The sequence below is a fragment of the Malaya genurostris genome, chromosome 3 (genome assembly GCF_030247185.1).
Source record: "Malaya genurostris strain Urasoe2022 chromosome 3, Malgen_1.1, whole genome shotgun sequence".
In the NCBI taxonomy this organism is placed as follows: Eukaryota; Metazoa; Arthropoda; class Insecta; order Diptera; family Culicidae; genus Malaya; species Malaya genurostris.
In genome coordinates, this window is record NC_080572.1 from 163,462,724 (window position 1) to 163,480,784 (window position 18,061).

At 35.8% G+C, this 18,061-nt stretch overlaps 1 protein-coding gene across 1 annotated transcript in view; it reads right to left on the reverse strand.

Annotated features, from left to right (window-relative positions):
• The window catches only part of LOC131436206 (FMRFamide-related peptides), a 59,827-nt gene extending 48,662 nt beyond the window's left edge, over positions 1–11,165 (reverse strand). The window contains exon 1 of the mRNA XM_058604802.1: positions 10,952–11,165. The gene's annotated coding sequence lies outside the window, so the exon portion shown is untranslated. The remainder of the gene's footprint in view (positions 1–10,951) is intronic.
• Between the last annotated feature and the right edge of the window lie 6,896 nt (positions 11,166–18,061).

An 18,061-nucleotide genomic window follows, 5' to 3' on the forward strand; every position in this document is an offset into this window, starting at 1 on the left:
TACCGCACTGGGCCTCACAGAAACCACAACGCATTGGTTCGATGTCGTTTACATCTCTTTTACACTCGGCGCATTGTTTATTCTCCATTGCGCTTCTCACTCGTTTCGTGAAACACGGACGGTAGATAAAGACGGCAAGAACTTAACGAAACCTTTGTAGCTGCTGATTATTGACGCGTCAACAAACGATAATAACCAGGCACTTTTGCAGCAATGGGATTACTGGCACGATAAACGACAAATAAAGTATTCCACGCTGTGTACCTTTCAATAGGTCTGCTGAGATCGAATCACAGGTACTGATCACGGAATATAACGTTTTACGGAACAAATTTTGAAAAAATATTAGAGCACAACAGAGGTATACAAACTCCAACTTGACGAGTAAAGTAAATCTGTGATATCAGTGTTATTATAAGATTTTTCCGCAGTACAGTTTCAAAAGCTCGTTTCAAATCTAGAAAAACGGTAATTAAGATGTGTTTTCGTTCTAGACATTCCTATCACTCCAGTGAGACATCGTTTTCAATAGGACTCACAACGTTCAAATTTAAATTGTGGAAACTCTCGAACTGCTGTGTAAAAGCTATAGCAGGATAAGCATGTGAAATCTGCCCCCAAAGGGAATTCATATTGTTATACCACATTCGAAAGGTCATAGACTGGAAAAAATTTTCTCAAAGTTTCAACCCTTTAACTGCCATATTGACGGAGCTAGGGTGGTTCTATAGATTTTTATTTTATTAGATTTTTGAAGAAACCGCTCCTCCGAAAAATTTGAAAAAAATCAGGTATATTTAAGGCATTATGGGAAAGGTTTATATTTTTTTCATAATTTTTGAACATGTATTTCTTCCATTAACAAATACTAGAAAATTTTGAAACATATGTTTTCCCTCTTCCAATATTTGCACCACCATGGATTTTTTAGTGATAAATAATGAATTTGTGGACATGTTAAAGTGATATGTTTTCATATTTTTAAAGAATGTAGACGACCACAATATTTGATTTTTTCTAAAAATTAAATAACAGTCGACCATGCGTCCCCATCAAGTTCTGTTAGAAGGAAACGCATGGTGCTTTATTCTAGTAGTTTATGCAACTCAAGCGCAGGGCGGTATAACGGTGTGGTATAACAATATGCAGATTTCATCCTGCTATGTCTTTTTGCACTTTTTCGTAGTTTGTAAAAAGTATTTGATTTCCTTCTTTGAGAGCTGTAATTGATATCTGTGGTTTCTTAAGAACCTTTAAAAGTCTCCAGAAAGGTTTAGAATATAATTTAAATTTTTCACCATTTTATTTATTATTTATGAATAGACATACAAGCACATAGAACGTTACTGAAAAGTACATGAGTGCTGTTATCATTTCGAACAGCACTGTATGTTTTTGAACATTTTGAAGGAATTTTTGCTAGGTCTTTCTCAAATGGTTAAAATTGTGAACTGATGATGAAATTTAAATCAAATAAAACTTGTACAATAAAACCTGTTTTGATCCACCTAGTGGTGTAATAAAATGAATAATTAATGTCTCATATATAAATGTGTGGTACTCTTCAAAATAATTTTCATCGATTCTTGAAAAACCAAAAGGTTTGTCCATAGACTAGTATAACCTACAGAGTGAAACATTATTCATGTCGGTTAGGCCATCTCTGAGAAAGCAAAGTGAGTTCCACTATTGCAAGTACTTACAAAACCGAAATCCTAGAACCGGTATAATCGAAGTTGGTTCGAGAAAAGTGACTGGGATCAATTTTTGAGGCTACGGCTATTGGGAACCAGGAATGCTGGAATTAGTCACGAACCCAGAAGGGCCCCTCCCGAAATCAGAAACGAAAAACAAGTTTGAGATATATGATGAAGCTGTTGGTCTTGTAGATTACACAGTTTCGTGATGATCAAAACCATTATGGAGGATGAAATTGGGGTAAAATAAATGGCAATAATAATAATACAAAACCTGTTTTAATCCACCTAGTGGTGTAATGATGCCTTTCTCATATCAATCATACTATCATACCTATATATAACTGTGGTATTCTTCAAAATTATTTTTCTTCGATTCTTAAAAGAATGACCGAAATCGGTTTGTTTGACCGTCTACTGATAAAAACCATCAAATTGGAAAAGATTTGAGGTCGATTTAAAAAATGTTTTAAGGTTTTTCCCCATTTTCAGTGATGGTGTACAATTTTTAACACACTTTACCCTATATTTCCGGATCCGGAAGTCGGATCCGCATGAAATTCAGGAATAACGTATCGGACCACAGGACCTTTCATTTGAATCTAAGTTTGTGAAAATCGGTCGCGCCATCTATGAGAAAAGTTAAAACACATATTTTATTTTTTTTGCACATTTTACCCCATAACTCTCGAACCGGAAGTCGGATCCAAATAATATTCAGGAATTTTCTATGGGACATCAAGACCTTTCATTTGAATCTAAGTTTGTGAAAATCGGTTCAGCCATCTCTGAGAAAAGTTAGTGCACTTATTTTCACAATTTTTTGCACATTTTACCCCATAATTCCGGAACCGGAAGTCGGATCCAAATAATATTCAGGAATTTTGTATGGGACCACAAGACCTTTCATTTGAATCTAAGTTTGTGAAAATCGGTTCAGCCATCTCCGAGAAAAGTTAGTGCAAAAAAACGTTACATACACACATACGCACATACACACACACATACACACACACAGACATTTTGCGTACTCGACGAACTGAGTCGAATGGTATATGACACTCGGCCCTCCGAGCCTCGGTTCAAAAGTCGGTTTTCACAGTGATTGCATAACCTTTCTATATGAGAAAGGCAAAAATACATAAAATAGTTGTTTAGTTTTTGAAGCTATACACGTTACGAAGTGTTTATTGGTCAATCTGAGTCAACACCTGAGTAAAGGTACTATGAATTTTTTTGTTCCGATTATAAATGTTTTAACCTTAAGGGCATTCGCCTCTTGGGGCTAGAAAAACTTTCTAACTCTACGTGCGGGGTTTTGGAATCGGACCCAGGCGGGTTGCGTGAAAGGCATCAACTTACCCTCTCAGCAGGCCGTTCAATTTTGTTGGTTTTTGAGCGCTTGTTGAACGACATACTGCACGAAATATTCGTTCAATTTGCTCAATTTGCTGGAACGGTTTGTTGTTTTTTCTCTTGCAAAAATAGTGTGAAAATTAAGTGTTACCTTTACATAGAAAGAAAATTTGTTGTTATTCTACGTGAAGTAGAAGTATTGTGCAGGTATGTATTGTTAGTCTAAACAAATAAGTGGAAAAAACTTCAGAAATTCTGCAGTAAAACTAGTCCAACGGGGCTCCAACTCCTCATGTTCAAAATGGCTTAACAATGGACCTCTGTCTGCCGGGTTTGTGGAACGAAAAAAATGGCATTCGGTTCAACGGTCTGTTTCAAAATCGGCAAACGAAGGTCCCGTGTTGTCCTCCCGTTGAACGATTGATTGGACTTTCATTAGACCAATGATCCAACGTATTGGACCAATGAAGGACCACCGTTGAACGTTTTTTTCTAAGTGGGATTTGACGAAGCGTTTCACTCGATATTATCGTGAGATGGGAAGCGTTACGTTTAGTTAAAGAAGCTAGATAGCGTTGCATACGATAATTTTCTTAAATTGAGGAGTACAAATCATATGAGTTATTTTGTGGAAATTATGAGTGTTTAAAACCGTTATAAGGGTTAGATACTTGCGGTAAACGAGTTACGATGCGTTACTTTTATAGAAGTTATAGGTGTCACGAAGTGTTACGTACGTAAGTTATAGACGTTACGAAGGGTTACATGCGTTACTTTTTTGTAAGTTATAAATGTTACGGTACATACGTCACTTTTTTGTAAGTTATAGGCGTTACGAAGCGTCACATGTGCTACTTTTTAGTAAGTCATAGGCGTTACGGAGCGTTACGAAGCATTATTTTTTTTAAGTTAAAGGTGTTATTAAGCGTTACATGCGTTAGTTTTTGTAAATTGTGACGCTACGAAGCGTTACATACGTTACTTTTTAGTAAGTTATAGGCGTTACGAAGCCTTACATGCGTTACTTTTTTTAATTTATAAATGTAACGAAGCGTTACATACATTACTTTATTGTAAGTTATAGGAGTTAGGAAGCATTACATACTTTACTTTTGTGTAAGTTATAGAAGTTACGAAGCGTTACATGCGTTACTTTTTGTAATTTATAAATGTTACTGAGCGTTCTATGTGATACTCTTTTCTGTGAATCATAGGCGTTACGAAGTGTTTTTTTAGATCTCCTTCCGAAACAAAATCCTGGGTACGGGCTTGTTGAAATTAATTTGTTTGATCGTCTACTGACAATGACAAAGATATTTGAGTTTTTAACCATAAAATCAACAAACGGCTTTCGATCCTACAAAAGTGAAACAAAATAATAATCGATGTTTCAAAATAACGAAATAATTATCGCGTTCAATTAAAAAAAATGACGCGTTTAATAAAAGAAATATGACGCAAACATTCGTCATACAGTCTGTTACATGAGAGCATGGTCACGATTACTCGCGATCGGTAAAGTGGAATGGTGTGATATTTTTTTTTAACATAGAGGACAGTAGTGTCCTTGATGCAATGCGAGAATAAATTAGCTGACTATTGTTTACAATTCGATTTCAGCATTTTACCAAAATGAGTACCGCGTACGCATCGAAGTACGCGTCGAAGCAGTTTTTTGTGCTCGAAAGGTCCCAAAATGACCCAAGCTGCCGCGGCGGAATACATGAAAAAGTCGAAACAGTTTGTGAGTAAATGGGTGAATCGTTTTAAAAACATTAAACATCAGTGATAAGAATAACACAGGCCTAAAACATTTTTTCCAAATTTGACTCTAATATTGTTTTTATATGAATTGCAATTAATGAAAAACGTTCTAATCTAAACAAATTAAGAATTATTTTTACGTTCGCCTCATCGCCTTTAACTTTAAACTCTCATAACCCTGTAATTTAACTTTAAACTCTCATAACCCTGAATGCCGGAAGAGAGAATGGCCTACGTGATATTCAGCAGAGAACCTGGGAGAGGTCGTCGACTGCGGGGTAGACCTCGCACTCGCTGGCTGTTTGGTTTTGTTTACAAATTGTTCGGTCATGTCCCGAAGACGGGATGTGCACCATTAAAGTAAAGTAAAAGTAAGTAACCCTGTAATTCCGGAACCGGAAGAAGGTTCAGAACAAATTCAGGATTTTTTTAGGAGGCTATAAGACCTTTAACTTGAATCTGATTTTGTAAAAATCGAATGAGCTCTCTCTGAGAAATCGAAGTGAATTCGAATTTGGAGTTTATGACTACTGTTTACGGTACTTTTGGCGCCGTATTCCAAGGACCGGTATAGCCGAAGTCGATTCGTATGGCCAGGTGCTAACATAACCTACGAATTAACCTAGCTTATAATTTTATTTACATCTTTGGCGTTGTCGCTGTCAGGAGTTATATATAGAAGTATTTAAGCTTACATTTGATTATGAGATTCTGAGAATCAGTTCAGCCATCTCAGAAGAGTTCTATTCTAGAGTTTTTGATCCTATTTCAGGTAGTCTGTGAGCAGGAATTCGGAGACCGTTATAACTGAAGTTGAGAAAACTTATCAATTGGAGGAGATTTGAGGTCGATTTAGAAAACTTTTTACGGTTTTTCGCCTCTTTCAGTGATGGTAAAAAAAATTTTAACACACTCCGGATGAATTTCAGGAATTACATATGGGACCACAAGACCTTTCATTTGAATCTAAGTTTGTGAAAATCGGTTCAACCATCTCCGAGAAAAGTTAGTGCAAAAAAACGTTACATACACACATACACACAGACATTTTGCGTTTTCGATGAACTGAGTCGAATGGTATATGAAACTCGGCCCTTCGGGCCTCGGTTCAAAAGTCGGTTTTCACAGTGATTGCATAACCTTTCTATATTAGAAAGGCAACAACACTTGATATTAATATTTCAAACAATAAATTATTTATTTTTACATTTCGTCTTTGACTCATTAGTGCAGGGCAGTTCAAATTGAACTGCTTAGTGCTGAACTCGGCAGTTCAATTTGAATCACTAAGCAGACGTAAAGTTTCTGCTATTTACAGAACACTTTTTGTTTAGCAACGGAGTGCAATGTCTTTTCTGACGTACCGAACGAAAACGTATTTTCGACTATTTCAGGCCGATGCAGGTTTGGTCATCAGATGCTCTGCACTGATGAGTCAAAGACGAAACGTAAAAATAATAAAAACGGTTATGTGCCCTAGCACAAAATTTGGCTAACCCCTAAATGAATAAAATAATATCAACCAATATAACCAATTAATAATGTTAATAAATAATTAAAATAATAAAGCGGAAATAATACAGAATCAAGACGCGCGTGAAATCTGTTGATCTTTATTTGGTGATTTAAAATGATTTTATAACAACTGTTTAGAATATGTCAATGCAATGAATCAACTATTTCGTCCAAATCCTATTCACTCGTTTATTTTGGGAAAATAAATAGGGAAATTTTTATTCTTTACGCGATAGTACTGTAAATTTTTCTTCAGTTTCGTCGAATAAGAGCTGTGAATCAAGACTTCTCGGGACTTCAATATAGGATATTGTTGAAACGTTCGCTCGGGAAGTCAGTGAGTTTAGTGGTGCATCCGAGCATCTTGAAACCGAAACATACTGAGTCGCGCGCGTATGCTACAATTACTGCATTTTTTACTAACAAATATCCTTCTCCCGTGACACTTGTGGAGTGCGCAGTAGTATATATGGTCTCTAGTAACAACAAGTGTTGGACTAACATCCCTTCCCATTGCTTAGACGACCTACGTTCGGGCCTGGCCGGCGCCGGTACTGATCAATGAATTCTGGTTTTACCAGAAGATGTATATTGAAGGATGATTTACCAGTCCCAGGTTGGATCATCTAGAAATTCCCTGTACAATTTTCTAGATTTATCAATCTAGAAATTCCCTGTACAATTCAAAATTGATCAAAAAAGGTTTAAATATATCGTACGGAACTGTTCGCAGACATTTGATCGCAAATAATTTGAAATTTCGAAGTACTTTGCAAAAACCGATGTTGAGTGATAAACATGTGCAAAAAAGTCTTGAAAAGGACTTGGGCAAAGGAACAAAATGGTGTCGTGCAATACCGTAGTGAGGGTGAGGCGAGTGAAAAAAATTCAGTTCCATAATTCAGGTTCAGTCGTAAAAAAAATCTTATATATTATTACTTCGGAATTTTATTGTTGATCGTAAAACAGGTTTTGAAACTTTCTTGAATTTTGAATCATTTCGAAAAAAAATTAATGCAGGTTGGTTGTTCCTTTCGCTTTATTTGATAAGCCTTATGATAAACGGTCCACTTTATTTTTAGCACTAGGATGCCAAGAGTATTTCTCAACTGTACTTAAGACTAGGATAATTATATTAATTATAACGTTTTTGTTCACATTGTCGTATGCTGACAATCGAAACTCTGAGGGATCCAGTCTCCAGTTTTAGTCGATAGTTACTGATGGGATGAATCTTACATAGGGATTGTCCAGATGACGTGGAGACTTGTCGATGGTGGTCGTATTCTTTTGTTCCTGTGGGAACTGTCCACTTGGCTGCAATATGATCTTATAATGGTTTTCAAAATGGTGTTGTGGCGTTTACAGTTTCAATGCGGGATTTCTGATACAACACTCAAGAGAGCCAAAAGTATTTACTAAAATTCAAAATGTTACTTAAGATAACCTTACAGGAAAACGAAATAATGTGTGTTCGTCTTCATGGTGTTTGTTAAAAAATTGGAGGGGGCGATTATTTTTGAGTTTGCCTCGGGCGCCAGAAATATTCACTACGGCTCTGGTGTCGTGACCTTGGATTGGCCCTCTCAGTCGCCCGATGCCAGTTCAATTGAGAACGTTTGGGCTCAAATGAAGATGAAGCTTGGGAAAAACCGACCACACAATTTGAAACAGCTTGTTCGCCGAATTCACAAATTCGGAGGTCGTTTTCAGAAGAATACGCGCAAAATCTCGCCCAAAGTATGCCTCGAAGGTGTCAAACCATTATTAACACTGAAGGGGATTGGACTTACTATTAATGTATTTGCATGCAAGTTTTTGATCTAATAAACCAATAATCAAAAGTTACAACTTCTTCTAACTTCATGTTGAGTCTTTACATTTTTTCAAACAACAAACAGTGACCACGCTCTTATGTAACAGACTGTACTTCCTAAAAAATGTAATTTATCTAATTGACGAAATAACTCTTATGCGTAGTTCGTAAAAATAATTCTTGATAATTCTTTTTCAGTGAAAATTGTCGTCTTCAAGCTATGTTATAAATTTGAAGGTAGTTAACAATAAAAAAAACAAAACATTTCAATAAAAACTTCCAGAGACGTCATAAACTTGAAAAAAAAATAAACAATTGATTGACACTCAGCAGCTGCCTGTTGGGTGCAACTTTTACAACCGTCTACCATTTCGTTGTTACTCTCATGAAAAATAAGCCCTAAATTTCGGCGTATACATAGCAAAGTTCGATGTAACTAATTTTCTTGAAATGGTAAAGTGCACTGAAAAACTTTGTCATTTAAACTTCTTGACAATTGCTAACCTCATATGGTTCGGTATATCTTTGCTACTCACTCAGTCAGTGTGCTGGTATTACATAAACATGAACATATAACTTTTTTCCGATTGTCTTCTACATTTGAGCAGCCTGCGGCTCTACGTATTACCGTATATTACCGAGATAGTAATTCATTGTCTCGCTATCAAACATGACCATCAGTTGTATTCTTTGACTTTGGTATTAGACAATGCTTAATAGTCTTTTATATGACAATATGCTTTTAGGTGACCATACACAACTTTCTTGAAAGCTTCTTCATATCGACAGCCTTACTACGGAAGGAAGAAGCTAACTTTCTTTTACACTGTCCTATGGTAGCAGTAGTTCAGAAGTCGTGAGGGGGCATTAGAGTCATAAACTGCATTTCCGTTGGAAACTCACTAGCCAACTTTTGGTACACGACAATGCTCCCATAAGTCCTCATAAGAGTAAACAAACTTTCACCTACTCACCCACATAGTAACAAAGATGGTTTGATATATAGTTTCAATGTTTTAATGGAAGCAGGCCAATGATGCAAGTCAAAAGTAAATTAGAAACATTTCCGACCGATTATCGATAGAATAAGCATATACGTTAATGTTTATTGCATGATTAAATGATTTTATGAATGACTTACTTAACTGATTGAGATAACATTTGCTTCGGCAGATCAGTGGTTTAAGTTGTAGGAAAAAGTATCATTTATATTTGGATCATATCCTTCATTTACAACTGGATACATTAATCTGAAATTTTAATTTTTTTTCATGAGATGAAATAAAAACGGTTTTATTAGGGCCTACTACGTTCAAACTAACTCGTAGAAACACTTAAACAACTGAACAAGTTTGTTAGCTCTCGTTTGTTAGAACCGAGGCACGGAAGACCGAGTGTCATATACCCTTCGAATCAGTTCGTCGAGTACGCAAAATACCTGTGTGTGTATGTGTGAGAGAAAAATATGCACACATTTTTCTCCGAGATGGTTTTCAAATTTCAAAACATGGTTTTGACCAATGCTGCAAAAAAATGATACAAAATCTTCTAATTTTGGCTTAAAACTATTTCGATTTTCAAGCCCGAACAAATGATTCATGATTCTTTTCAATGAGCAGTTTTTTTCAAGAATACCACAGTATTATTACTGAGAACACAAGTCACACGAGAAAGGCTTCATCACACCACTAGATGGATTGTAACAGATTTCCTTTGTCATTGTCGGTTGGACTCCGGAGCATGTAAATGAAATGAACTGCTGCACTACGTACGCAGGTAACCTTTTGATCTCCACACACCAAAAAAATCTGAATTTTACAGGTGACTTAATCCCACATACGATGTAATTCATAAAGACCTAATTTGTCAAATGACGGAAATTTCATATTTAATGACTTAATGTGAAATTAGTTTGAATTTTACTGGTTTCGACTGTAACTTGCATTCTGTTAGCAGGTGCGATTGTATGAATTTAAATGCACCTTTCACCTGCCAAGCAGTTGTGTGCTTCTGTGGCTCAGTCGATTAACAGACGTGCTTTGCGATCCAATGTTTCTTGGTTCAAGTCGCGCGGCGCTCGTTATCAGTATTCTTTTTTTTTAATTGAATTTCATGTTATGGAATTTTGGACACAATATTAAATGTTCTTCTAAGTAAATTTGCGTGAACTGCGACGCTCCATTTATGTGCATCTAATAAGATGTAAAATCACAGGTTTTTTTCGAAGTGTGCAGTAGGATGGTATTACTGATCATACAAGTGTGATACTAAGAACAGTCTAAGAAGTTGTTACTATGTTTTACTGCGATTTGCATTCACTTCTATTCCGACAACATAATATACTTTAGAACATAACTAGAAAAACATACTGGTTTACAACACTAATAATTTGAAAACACTTGAACATATGGATCAACTTGGTATATGCCAAAATGAAGAGAAAAGAAGCACTCTGGTTTATATTAGTTATTAACTCTATGAAAAAGGTCTTAGTTGTTTTAAAACCTATCATAGTTTTGTAACATAGTTATTATGTTATTATATTGTATGTATTATTTAAAACTGGCTTTAATGATATATTACAGACTGAACTTTCCAATAACTATAAGTTCCAAGCGCTTTTTGTCTGTTATTGTTATGAAGTACCGATGTCTTTAAATCCTTCTCTATTTAACTATTGTGTTGTTATCACCATAATGCTTATGTCACTTGGCTGCCCTGTATCACGTCTTAATGAAAAGTTCTACAAATCTACACAAAACATCAACCTTTCACAAGTTTTTTGGTTTGGTATGTCACTCACCAGTCTACGATCGATGAGATAAGCCAAAACTTTAAATGAATATTCTACTACATGCACTGTCGATCTATCAATATATAAACAAAATTTTGAAATTACACTACACAAAACGTTTTTTACAATAATTCCATCATTGCGTATCCTTTTCTCAGATGCATCACCAGTGGCTTATGCCCTCGTTTTATCAGTCTATCTACTGCTGATGTTCCAGCATTCACCAGCAATTTTTATCATCTAACCACAAAATATAAGACAACATTGGTTTTTATAATGCAGCCTGCTGAATGTGGTAAGGGACGTGAACCTGCCGTCAGATGTAGCGCACTCCTACAGACTACAATAGAAGCTGTTCCACGCAACTGTAGTTAAAAAGGACAACCTCCGTGAATGCTTCTCGTTTCTTGCAAATAGTAGCAGTGTTGTGGGTATCACGATTACAGATTATGATTATTAGCTTCACACCATTTATTAACAGCTTCGTCCACTCGCAGGAATTAACAGGCAGATGAAGAGTGATGAAATTTAAATCCTCATTTACTCGAAGGGCTCATTTCACATATACCGCACTACCAGTGCTACCAACGTCATATGAAAAACTGGCGCGAATAGGTCAGCTAACTGACCCGGCTTGTAGGAAACGAATAGATCCTTACTGTCGAGGAGCAATTTTGAGTGATTTTAGATGATTTATGATATTATTAATTTAGTTGTTGTATGCTTCGCATTTCTGATAGTAGCTTGATACTAAATATGTTCAACTTTTTCCTTCCTTTTTGCTTTTTCATATAGAAAGGTTATGCAATCACTGTGAATTTTGAGCCGAGGCCCGGAGAGCCGAGTGTAATATACCATTCGACTCAGTATGTCGAGTACGCAAAATGTATGTGTGTATGTATGTACCATTTTTGTACTCACTTTTCTCGGCGATGGTTGAACCGATTTTCATCAACTTAGATTCAAATGAAAGGTCTCGTAGCCCCATACAAAGTTCCTGATTTTTATTCGAATCCCACTTCCGATTTCGGAATTACAGTGTGATATGTGCAACAAAATGACTTACTTTTCTCAGAAATGTCAGAACCACAAATATAGATTTAAATCAAAGGTATACAGGGTCCGGCACTCGAAGTGTAACCAATTAAAAAGGCCATAAATTCAGTTTGGAAAATTACTTTTACTTAATTCAAAGTACAAAATGTGTAAAAATAATACAAAATTCATTATCAATTCACTTTTGCTAGATATGACCACCTTTTGCCTTGACTATGGCATTGAGACGGTCAAAAAACGAATCGCAAGCTGCCCGAATGTGACTTGCAGGTGTATTTTGGCCCACTCGCGGACAATAACTTTTTTCAGCGCCTCGAGACTGGTGTATCTTTTAGTTCGGACTTTGCTCTCCAAAATGGCCCACAGAGAATAATCCATTGGATTCGCATCTGGTGAATTCGAGAGCCATTGTGTGGACGTGATGAAGTTCGGAACGTTGTTTTTCAGCCATTCTTGGTTCACTCGAGCTTTGTGAGACGGTGCCGAGTCCTGCTGAAACGTCCATGGTCTACCACCGAAATGTCTGCCCACGGCTTCAAAGCAACCTCAAGAATACTTTCCCGATAATATGTCGCATTTACCTTGACGCCAAGCTCGAAGGTCTGAAGTTGGTTACACTTCGAGTGCCGGACCCTGTAATTATCCCATACAAAGTGAATTTCTTTTCGATCCGACTTACGGTTCCAGAATTATAGAGTAGCTGGTGTAAACCTTCCTATTTCAAATTACTTTTTCAATTTTCTCAGAGATGGCGTGACCGACAAACTTAACTTCAAATGAAAGGTCTCATGGTCCCGTACAAAACTTCCAAATTTCATCCGGATGCGTCGTCCGATTCCGGATTTATAGGGTAAAATGTGTTCCAAATTTGAAACCCTATTTTAACGCGGAAAAACAAAATACATGTAAAAATTCCTTAGTTGTCCTCGAAACTACTCCAATCGGTACCCATTACCAGTAGATAACCAAACAAACCGATTTCGGCTCTCCAGGTTCCCGATTTCTGATTCCGGAAGCACCGGAAATAGTAGTCATATATTTCAAAATGGATCTCACTCACTTGACTTCACCGATTTGCACAATGAAATATCTTGTGGTTCCATATTGAATCCCTGAATTTAATTTGGATCCGACATCCGGTTCTGGAATTACAGGGTGAAGATTGTTAAAATATTTATACCGTCACTAAAAGCGGCACAGTAGAAAAAATCTACCCTCTGAGAGAGTGATAAGTTTTTGTTCGTGAATATCTCTTGTTGTATCTAACGTATCAACATAATTTTTGCTACATGCCATCATATATTCCTATATCCGGTCATCAATTTATGATAACATCTTCAGTTGTACGACATAATCACAAATAAATAAATAATGAAGTTTCCTGTTCAGTTTACTGAGCAGGAAGTGAAGCAAGTGCATCATTTCGGTTGGGTAAGGTCCAGAGCTCAGTTCCAGTTCCAGTAAAATCAAAAAATCAAAAATCAGTTCAGTATTGAATCAATTGCGGGACAAGTGCAAATAAAGCCAGTATTTGACTGCTTCGCGTTCTACAAAAATGCTCCGAACAATGTTTAATATCGAAGAGAAATCCATAATTTGGCCGTTCTGAATGCCAGAAATGAATCCCGTACAGCATTTTGATAGTTTCTTTTACTGAAATATGCAAATCCGAAATGAAATAATCGAGCTCAAAATTTTACAGGTTGCTATTTTTGCCATTCTCATATAGAAAAGCTATGCAATCGCTGTGAAAACCGAATTTACAACCGAGACCCGGAGGGCCGAGTGTCATATACCATTCGACTCAGTTCGTCGAGATCACAAAACGTCTGGGCATATGTGTGTTTGTGACAAATAATGTCACTCAATTTTCTCAGAGATTACTGAATCGATTTTCACAACTCAGATTCAAATGAAAGGTCTTTTGTTCTCATACAATTTTCTTGAATTCCATTTGGATCCGACTTCCGGTTCCGGAATTACAAGGAAATATTTGCAAATTTATGAAGAACTCAATATTCTCGGAAATTTCTTACCCGATTTTCACAAACTAAGACACAAATAAAAGGTCTTGAATTTTTTTAAAAAGTCCCCGAAAAGTTGATTCAGATCCGACGTCCGGTTCCGGTATTACAGTGCAATTAGTAAAAATTCTCAATTTCATGTGTATTTTTTCACAAGCGATGGCGAAACGCGGTGCACTTTTTTATAAAACTCACTGCTAAATTCATTTAGTTGGTAGATCTTCACTAATAGTACTGTTGTTGTACCGTTGAATTCCACTATGTTATATCACGTCATTACACTCTCACAAAGTCACTATTTTCACAGTCACTATTTTTCGAAAGTGTATAAAACGTTATAATACAGATACGTATTTCGGAGTGCTATTTGCATCCTTCTTCAGTGTATCGGTTTTATAAGTTTATTGAAAGAATGCTGCAATGAAGTTCCTTTTATACAAACGTAAGTAGGTAGAAACGTAAGTAGGTAAACCACAAAATGAAAGGTAAAAACAGGTAACAGAAAACTGGAAGAGTTAAGTGTTTTCTATGTTTGTTTTTATCTTGGATATGGGTAGTAACTGGAAAAGCCAAGAAGATCTATTGCCTTGGTCTCGGTTTAATAAAGAGATGGAGTTATTTTTGAAAATTTCTAAACTTTCTGCTGAATCTAATTTCCATGGATTGGAAATTTGTCTTAAGATTTTTATGTCATTAGTAGAGAGTTCATGATCTTCAAAAAAGGCATGTTCTGCTACTTTTGACTTGAAGTGATGTGGTAGTCCCTTTTCCAATTCTTTGGATGCTTTCGCTATTTCTGAGATATGTTCCTTGAAACGAATGTCCAGTGTTCTCTTTGTTTGTCCGATGTATATTTTATCGCAATGAGGACACGAGATTTTGTATACCCCAGACTTTTTCAAATTCTCTGTAGGATCTTTTGTAGAACCTAGTAGAGTTTTCAATTGGTAGTTCATACTGCTGAACACTAAATCTAAACCAAATTTTCTTAGTTTTGATTTTAGTGGGTGTGAAATGTTTTGATTGAAGTCCACTGATATTCTTTTAAAATTTTCAGAAGGGGGGGTCAAAGTTGTAAGTGATTGTTTTTTCAACAGTCTTAATTTTTTATCGAAGATGGTTTGAATTGTATGCTCTGGATATCCATTGAACTTTCCAATTTCAAAAATAAAGTTTTTCTCTTTTATCGCAGCATCTTTTCTAAGGGGCAAAGATAGCATTCTGTGAATCATATGGTGGAATGCTGCCATTTTGTGTTGATGGGGATGATTAGAAGTATTTGGTATGACACGGTCCGTATTGGTTGGCTTCCTATATATTTCGAAAGTTAAGGATTTTGCCTCCCGGACAATAAGAATGTCCAAGAAAGGTAAACTGTTGTCTTTCTCTTCCTCATAGGTGAATTTAATATTTTTATGTAAATTATTAATTATTTCTAAAAAGTTCGATAAATCGTTGCGTTTGATGATGCAAAATATATCATCTACGTATCTCCACCAGCGATTAGGTAATAATCCCTGCTTATTTAGAAGTTCTCCAAGGTTTGCCATGAATAATTCACATAAAAGATAAAAACAAACATAGAAAACACTTAACTCTTCCAGTTTTCTGTTACCTGTTTTTACCTTTCATTTTGTGGTTTACCTACTTACGTTTCTACCTACTTACGTTTGTATAAAAGGAACTTCATTGCAGCATTCTTTCAATAAACTTATAAAACCGATACACTGAAGAAGGATGCAAATAGCACTCCGAAATACGTATCTGTATTATAACGTTTTATACACTTTCGAAAAATAGTGACTGTGAAAATAGTGACTTTGTGAGAGTGTAATGACGTGATATAACATAGTGGAATTCAACGGTACAACAACAGTACTATTAGTGACAACATTCTACTAACAGCTCAAACAAAAATTTAGTGACAATGGTTACCAAGCCAAGTGAGCCTAATAGGTTTATTAAGTTAAGAAAGAAAATTGTGGGAATATCGAGAGACATTGCATTTTTGAAAAAATGCAGTAGATTTGGATTAACTCCCACATGCTGCAAGGTAAAGGGTGGGAGATCTTTTTCTAAAAATATTCAAAATAAAATTCAACACGAAATTCTGAAAGAGAAAACTAAAAAATTGTTTAGCATTCTGAACGTGAAAACTTTGGAATGTTATAATCTTCATTTAAAATTAGCGAAACAATACCCCCAAGGTTTCGAAATTTTCCTAAGCAAAGTTAAATTTGCAGAACACTGCGAATCTGAGCGAAAACGAATTCTCCTTCACAAGAAATTCGAAAATTTACGTTTCAAAAATTCCGCACACCGCCCCCCAAAACCTCCAATACAGTTTTCAGAAGACTTCCTAATCAATCGGTCATCTCAGAATTTTACCAACGAACAAACAAAACTTCTCAATCTTGGGTTAAATTATGCAATTTCTTCTAAAGTAAATCTCGAACAAGTTATTATAGACGTAGAAACAGGCCTAAATAACTATAATCTTTCTTTTTCTCAAATTAATGATGCCAGAACTATTGTAGCTGATATCATTAAAAATACCTCACTGAAAAATCAACAAAATATGGGTGATAAAGAAATAGTGAAACAATTGCGGGAAAAGCCTGTATTTTATGTTAAGGCTGATAAGGGAAACAAAGTGGTAATTATGGACAAAGAAGATTATGATAATCTGATAATTAAAAAAATCAATGACGGCCCTTATAGGAAACAAAGAGCCGACCCCCTTCCAGATATTATTAAAAAAGTAGATAAAACTCTTCATGAATGCAACCCAAACTTCGATATCAATCTCAGTAGTCTCAAAGTTTCTAACCCTTCTTTATCCAAAATAAAAGGACTACCAAAGGTTCATAAACCTGGTAACGAAATAAGGGAAATCATTTCTTCAGTAGGGGCCCCAACTCAAAAAATATCCAAATGGCTAGTAAAAGAATTCCAATCTATGCCAAAAAAATTCTTCAGTAAATCAGTTCCTAACACACAGACATTCGTTACTCAACTTCAGAATTCAGGCGATATCAAAGATGACGAAATGATGGTATCTTTCGATGTAACCGCCTTATTCCCAAGTGTCCCAGTGAAGGACTCAATCAATCTGTTGGAAGATTGGTTACTTCAACAAAATAGTAGTAGTTTATGGAAATGCAAAGTACGGTCTTATCTTACTCTAACTCGGCTTTGCATGGATGTAAATTATTTCAAATTCAGAGGGGAATTTTATAAACAATTACAAGGGGCACCAATGGGCAATCCACTCTCCCCGTTTTTATGTGAATTATTCATGGCAAACCTTGAAGAACTTCTAAATAAGCAGGGATTACTACCTAATCGCTGGTGGAGATACGTAGATGATATATTTTGCATCATCAAACGCAACGATTTATCGAACTTTTTAGAAATAATTAATAATTTACATAAAAATATTAAATTCACCTATGAGGAAGAGAAAGACAACAGTTTACCTTTCTTGGACATTCTTATTGTCCGGGAGGCAAAATCCTTAACTTTCGAAATATATAGGAAGCCAACCAATACGGACCGTGTCATACCAAATACTTCTAATCATCCCCATCAACACAAAATGGCAGCATTCCACCATATGATTCACAGAATGCTATCTTTGCCCCTTAGAAAAGATGCTGCGATAAAAGAGAAAAACTTTATTTTTGAAATTGGAAAGTTCAATGGATATCCAGAGCATACAATTCAAACCATCTTCGATAAAAAATTAAGACTGTTGAAAAAACAATCACTTACAACTTTGACCCCCCCTTCTGAAAATTTTAAAAGAATATCAGTGGACTTCAATCAAAACATTTCACACCCACTAAAATCAAAACTAAGAAAATTTGGTTTAGATTTAGTGTTCAGCACTATGAACTACCAATTGAAAACTCTACTAGGTTCTACAAAAGATCCTACAGAGAATTTGAAAAAGTCTGGGGTATACAAAATCTCGTGTCCTCATTGCGATAAAATATACATCGGACAAACAAAGAGAACACTGGACATTCGTTTCAAG